The following is a 7,775-nucleotide window of genomic DNA, read 5'->3' as shown; positions in this document are numbered from 1 at the left end:
AGCAGATTTGCCTAATGCAATACATCGTTTGATTTCTTGACTGCTGCTTCTGTGAGTGTTGATAGTTGATCCAAGAAGAATGAAGTCCTTGCCAATTTAAATATTTTCTCCATTGATAAGAATGTTGTTTATTGGTCCAGTGGTAAGGATTTTTGTTTTCTTTATATTGAGATGTAATCCATACCGAAGGCTGTGTCCCTTGATCTTCATCAGTAAATGTTTTAAGTCCTCTTCACTTTCAGCAAGCAAGATTGTATCATCTGCATATGACAGGTTGCTAATGAGTCTTCCTCCAAGCCTGATGCCAAGTTTTTCTTCTTATAACACAACTTCTCAGATTCTTTGTTCAGCATAGATGTTGAAAAAGTATGATGAAAGAATACAACTTTGTTGAACATCTTTCTTAATTTGAAACCATCCAGTGTTCCCATGTTCTGTTCAAACAACTGCTTCTTGGTCCAGGTACAGATTCCTCATGAGCACAATTAAATGTTCTGGTATACTCATACTTTGCAATGTTATCCATAGTTTGTCATGATCCACACAATCGATAAACTTTGGATAGTCAATAAAGCACAGTAAACATCTTTCTGATATTCTCTAGTTTCAGCCAAGATCCACCGGACACCAGTAATCATATACCCGGTTCCACGGCCTCTTCTGAATCCAGCTTGAACCTCTGGAAGTTATCTTGTCAATATATGCTTGCAGACGTTTCTATATTACCTTTAGTAAAACTTTACTTGCATGGGATATCAAAGAGATTGTCGGATGATTTCCACATTCTGTTGGATCACATTTCTTTGGAATAGGCACAAATACAAATCTCTTCCAATCAGTCGGCAAGATAGTTGTCTTCCAAATATCTTGGCAGAGATGAGTGAGTGCCTCTTGTGCCACCTCACTGTCTTGAAAGATTTCAATTTTTATTCTCTCATTCCTGGTGACTTGTTCTTTGCCAATTCCTTCAGTGCACCTTGGACTTTCTCCTTCAGTATCATTAGGTCTTGATCATGTGCTACCTCTTGAAATGGTTGAACATTAACCACTTCCATTCATCTTCCCTTGATGCTTTTTGCATCATTCAATAATTTGCCCAGATAATCTTTCAATAATGAAAGTCGAGGCTTTATTTTTTACTTCAGTTCTCCCACTTGAGAAATGTTCAGCGTGTTTTTCATTTTTAGTTTTCTGATTCCAGATCTTTGCACATTTTGTTGTAATATTTGACTTTATCTTCTCAAGCTGATCTTTGAAATTTTCCATTCAGCTCTTGTGTATCCCCATTTCTTCCGTTTGCTTTAGCATGTCTATGCTGGAAAACAAGTTTCAGTGTGTCTTCTGACATCTGTTTTGACCTTCTCCATCTTTATTTTTTCTTAATGACTTTTTGCTTTCTTCATGTATGATATTCTTGATGTCATCCCACAATTTTTCTGGGCTTCAGTCTTTTAGTTTTTAATATATCAAATTTGTTCTTTAGATGATTTCTAAATTTAGGTGGGATATATTCAAGGTCATATTTTGACTCACATGGTTTTTTTTTGTTTTTTTTTTTTTCAACTTCAGTTGGAATTTGCATATGAGCAATTAATGGTCTGTTCCACAGTCTGCCCCTGGCCTTGTTTTCACTGATGATATGGAGCTTTTCCATCATCTTTTCCCACAGATGTAGTCAATTTGATTTCTATATATTCCATCTGGTCAGGTCCATGTGTATAGTCATCTCTTATGCTATCTAAAGAAGGTATTTGAATGAACAAATCATTGATTTTGTAGAATTCTATTATGCGATCTCCAGCATCATTTCTATCACCAAGGCCATATATTTCTACTACTGATCCTTCCTTTTTATTCTCAACCTTTTCATTTCAATCACCAGTAATGATCAATATATCTTGAGTGCATGTTTGATCAATTTCAGATTGAAGAATTTGGTAGAATTCTTCTATTTCATCCTCACTGGCTTTATTGGTTGGTGCATAAATTTGAATAGTAGTTGTATTAACTGGTCTACCCCGTAGGTGCAATGATATTATCCTATCACAGACAGCGTTGTACCTCATGACTGATCTGGATATGGTCTTTTTAACAATGAAGGCAACACCATTCCTCTTCAAGTTGTCATTACTGACATACTAAACCATGTGGTCATCAGACTCAAAATGGCCATTTCAGCTCACTAATGTCTGAGAGAAGTGCAACCAGAGTGCTCCTTGGAGGCCAAGATGGCTAAGCTTCATCTGTCATACTTTGGACATGTTGTCCAGAGGGAACAGTCGCTGGAGAAGGATGTCATGTTGGGTAAGGTGGAGGGTCAAAGAAAAAGAGGCAGACCCCCAACGAGATGGATTAGCCAGGTGACATCATTGATGGACTCAAGTGTGGCAGCGGTAGTGAGGTTGGCCCAGGATCAAACATTGTTTCATTCTGCTGTGCATGGGGTCGCTATGAGTCGGTTCTGACTCGATGGCACCTGACAACAACAACACAATGTCTGAGATATCAATGTTTATGCATTCCATTTAATTTTGGACTTCCAATTTTACCAGATAAATACAGAAAACTATACATCTTGTTTAACCAGCCTGGCTTCTGCACTAGGCAACTCAAGCTGCTTTTCTCATTCCTTTTATACACTATAGGCAATAATAAAAAAATAATCTTCCAAGAGTCTAAAGTTTCCCTTGCAATACTCCTTCATCTTTTTTCTTATAAAACTTTGTGTTTCCATTAGTTTGGAGATGTTCACTTCTGACATCAACTAAAAAAGCAGTGTGGAGGCCATGTTTGACTTCCTCTCACTTCACAAAGGAGAAGGTGAATAAAATTCAAAATCTGCCCAAGGTCAAATCCTAAGAAACAGAGGTCAGACATGCCTCCACCTTACAATTTTTTTATCACACTTCTGACACCAACTTCAAGAATAACTTATTTTAGAAAGATCAGCACAAAGCTGTGTGGCAGAAATTAAAGATATCTCAAACATTCTACTTTTCCAACATGTTATGTTGTTCTTGTTAAGTGCTGTTGACTCAGTTCTGACTCATGGTTATTCTGTATATGGTTTCTGAGGAGAAGATGGTGGGTTTAAACTGTCAACCTTGCAGGTCAAACTGACCTTGTGGTCCAGTGCTTATCTTGCAGTACCACATTAGGACTCAAAACATTTTATACCCTCCATATTCCTTGACATTAGTCATCAGTCCTTTTCTTTCTCACATCCCAGGATTTAGAAATATACTGTAATATCTGACACAACTCACAACTATCAAAGGAGATGACTCACAAAATTGCAGACACTGGCATTTCCCAAATCCATAATTCATAGTTCAGCCTTCATGGATTCTCTTCATCCACAATGTTTCTGGAACTTAGGAGTCCAAATTACCAGTTCAAGCAAAAGGCTGTTATGAACTAAGCTATGAGAGTTACTGAATTAGGTCAGGTGATGAGCAAGATGCAAGATCCTTATAAGAACAAGAGAGTGAACTTTCTCAAAACAATTCTATGAATTGGATTCAGAAAATTCCCCCAAAACAAATGAAGGGTTGTAACTGAGTAACACCTTCTAGTAAGTTGGGGACACCCTTAGCCTTTAGAGCCACTTTAATATTTATTCCTTATTGTTGTTGTTGTTAAGTGTCACAAAGTCAGTTCTGACCCATAGCCACCTTTTATAGGGTTTCTGAGAAGTGGCTTGTGAACTTGAATCTCTGACCTTGTAGTTCAAATGTCTCTGCAGTCTGGCACATTAACCCACAGCACTGCATTCCTATTCCCACCTATGCAGATCTCCAGAAGTAATGACACAAACTCAGATAAAGAAAATCCAGGTGATGGTTCTGGAACTCTGAACTACATATAAAGGAATGTTTAGAAGGATCAAAGGCTTATTGCTTTTGGGATTTTTAGCAGAAATAAGAAAGGTGGTGTTTTCTGATCTGCAGCTGTTGGTAGGTCATGAAGCAGCCATCTTGGGTAGAATGGAGCAGGTGCAGGATCACAGGCTTGCTCCCACCACAAAGGTCTGGCCATCAGAGATAAAGGTATGAACATTTTTTTCTGTTCATTTGTGCCTCTCTGTCTGTGTACCTCCATTCTGGTGAATTTAGGGGGTGCCTGAGCAAGCAGACATCCCTCCACCACCCAGGGACTGTTCTATTATGCATGCTCATGGATCTGTTCAGAAAAGACCACTGAGTCCAGAATCAAAGAAGGTTGATGAGTAAACAGGAACAACTTAAAACTGGAGGGTCTTTCAAAATAGCTCTGGGAAGCCTTGGGCTGTTTCTCACTAGGAGAAACACTTGAACAAGTTTAAGGAGAGTTGAAAAAGACAGACAAAAAAGGCAAGAGGCAAAAAATTAAATCTTGAGTTACATCATAAGGAGCAAAGGTAACATCTCGTAATTTCCGAGGTGGACTTTAAGACAAGAAGCTGAAAATGGGATGTTCAAGTATAACTAATATTTTGCTAGGGGTTTTTTTGTTTGTTTGTTTGTTTTGTTTTGTTTTGCGATTAGAGACTTTAGGGTCTAATCAAATTTTTGTTGTTGTTTTGTTTTTAATCATCCTTTTACTTTGTGCAAGGGCTCCTTCTTTCCATAAATTACCCAAGAAGAGACAGTATTTGCAATCATATAGCCAAGCTATAATTGCACCCCATAAAATCCCACCATCTAGGCAAGAGCCAATACAAGCTGCTATGCACCAGATAGGTAGCCAACACATGCTAAAATTACTCTGGTTTGAATATTAAAAGAAGCAAAAAAGGAAGCCCATCTCCTGATCACATCTACCAGGAGGCAATCAGAAAGCCTAACAAAACACCAACAAAAATTCATCTAATTCTAGAAAATACTTCTAATTATATGAAAATGTCCAAAATGTAACACAAGATCTCAGAACATGTCCAGAAACAAGATAAAGTAGCTGAAACAAATGATGTTGAGGTAAACTTAGACTTCCCATTGGAAGGTGGGCTGGCTCTGGAACTATATGATAAAGAATTCAGGAGAAAGATATTGAGGTGTATCCATATGCTTCACAGAGGGTTAAGAAAAATAAGGAAGAAATCAGGAAAGTGCTACAGGAACAATCAAATAAGATAAAAATAGCATTGGGAACCACTTAAAACCTGCAAAAAGAGGTCCAAATGACTAATAATAAAATATCAGAAATAGACAATACACTGAAAGGGCAAAGTAGTAGAACTGAAACTATGGAAGCCAGAAGCAGTGAGCTTGAAGACAAATCTCACAATACTGCTAAGATAGAAGAGCAAGCAGAGAAAAGAATGAAAAATCTGAAGAAAGTCTAAGGTTCATGAAAAGGAATAACCTGAGGGTTATTAGAGTTCTGAAACAGGAATTATCACAGAAGACAACAAAGGAAATTATTTAAGAACTGCTGGGAAAAAAAATTTTCCTAATGTCCTGAAAGATGATAAGATAAGCATTCAAAAAACTGAATGTACAAATAACAGATTAGAATAGAAATAAATGATTTAGAAAACAGAAAAACTACAGAAAGAAACAACAGGACAAGAATCTTGTTCTTTGTAATGATTAATAAAAATGACCAACCATTGGCAAACCTAACAAAAGAAAAAAAGGGAGAAGACACAAATAACATGCATAAGAAACCACATGAGTAATGTAACTAAATAACTAATGGAAATAAAAAGGCTAATAACAGAATACTATGAAGAGTTGTACTCCAATACATTTGAAAATATAGAGAAGACGGATACATTTTCAGAAAAAGACAACCAGCCTAAATTTATACAGAATGAAGAGAAAACTTGAAAATACCTATAACAAAGAAGAAATTGATAAGGTCATCCAAAAAGTCCAGTTCTAGATAACATCACTGGTGAGTTTTACCAAACATTCATAGAAGAGCTGTCACCAATTCTACTCAATTTATTCCAGAATATGGAAAAGGATGGAAAACTTCCTAATACATTTTATGAAGCAAGCATAACCCTCATATCAAAACCAGGGAAGGACATCACTAAGAAAATTATAGACAAATATCCCTCATGAATATAGATGCAAAAATTCTCAACAAAATCCTAACCAACAACACTCAACAACACATCAAAAAATTAATATATCATGAGCAAGTGGGATTCATATCAGGGATGCAAGCATCATTCAACATTAGAAAAAACAGTCAATGTAATCCACCATATAAAGAAAAAAAAGAAAAGAACCACATGTTCGTATTGATTGATGCAGAAATGTCATTTGACAAAATCCAATATCTATTTCTGATTAAAACACTCAACAAAGTAGGAATGGAAGAGAAATTTTGCAACATAATTCAGAGCATATATACAAAACAAGCTCTGGTAGCGTAGTGGTTACGAACTGGACTGTGAACCTTAAGGTCAGCGGTTCGAAACTACCAGCTGCTCCACGGGAGAAAGATGAGGCTTTCTACTCCCATAAATATTTACACCCTCGGAAACCCTGTACAGGGTCGCTATGGGTAGGAACCCACTCGACGGCACTTATTAACAACAACATACAAAACAAACATTCAACATCACTCTCAATGGAGACATACTAAAAGCTTTCCCTTTGTGAACAAGAATGAGACAAGGATGCCCTTTATCACTACTCATATTCATGATTGTGTTGAAAGTCTTAGCCAGAGCTATAAGGCAAGATAGGGAAATAAAGGCATCCAGATTGTCAAAGAAGAGGTAAAGCTCTCTATTTGCAGATTATATGACCTTATACATAGAAACCGCAAAGACTCAGCAAAAAACTACTAGAACTAATTGGAAGACTCAACAATGTGGCAGGTTAAAAGATCAACATACAAAAACAAGGGAGATTCCTCTATACTAATAATGACAGCACTGAAAAGGAAATAGGAAAGCAATACCATTTATAATAGACACCCATAGGGTGAAATATTTAGGAAAAAATCTAACCAGAGAAACAAAAGTCCTATGCAAAACAATCCTACAAAACACTACTACAAGAAACCAAAAACACGTAAAAATGGAAGAATATACCACATGTTCCTGGATAGGAAGACTTAACATTATGAAAATAGCAATAGTACACAAAGTAATCTACTAGTATAACACAGTCCCAATCCAGATTCCAAAGACATTCTTTAAAGAAATGGAAAAAATGATTACAAACTTTATATGGAAAGGAAAGAGTCCCTGGATAACCAAAGCACAGCTTAAGAAGACAAACAAAGCTGGAGTCCTCACATCCCTGATTTCAAAATTTACTGTATGTTTATAGTGGTCAAAACAGAGTGATACCAGTACAATGAAAGATCATAGATCAATAGAACAGAATCGAGAATCCAGAAGTTAACCCATTCACATACAGCCAACTGATATTTGACAAAGGACCAAAGTACATTGAATAGGAAGGAGATAGTCTCTTCAATAGATGGTGCTGAGAAAACTGGAAGTTAATATAAAAAGATTGAAACAAGATTTTTATCTCACACTGCATTCATAAACCAACTCAACATGTATTAAAGACCTAAATGGGAATCCTAGAATTATATAGGTCACCAATGAAAAAATAGGGACAAATTTAAGCACTCTAATGCAGGGCACATATAGACTATCAAAACATTATGAGAATTTCACAAACAAAAGAAGACAAAATAGATGAGTAGGACATACTAAAAATTAGAAACCTATGCACATCAAAAATTAGAAACCTATGCCACCACTCGTCTGTCTGTCGTGCTGTGGTGGATTGAGTTGCTGTGATTCTGAGGGCTATACC

Source organism: Chrysochloris asiatica, unplaced genomic scaffold, assembly GCF_000296735.1.
Source record: "Chrysochloris asiatica unplaced genomic scaffold, ChrAsi1.0 scaffold00365, whole genome shotgun sequence".
Taxonomy (NCBI): Eukaryota; Metazoa; Chordata; class Mammalia; order Afrosoricida; family Chrysochloridae; genus Chrysochloris; species Chrysochloris asiatica.
This window is presented reverse-complemented; position numbering follows the sequence as displayed.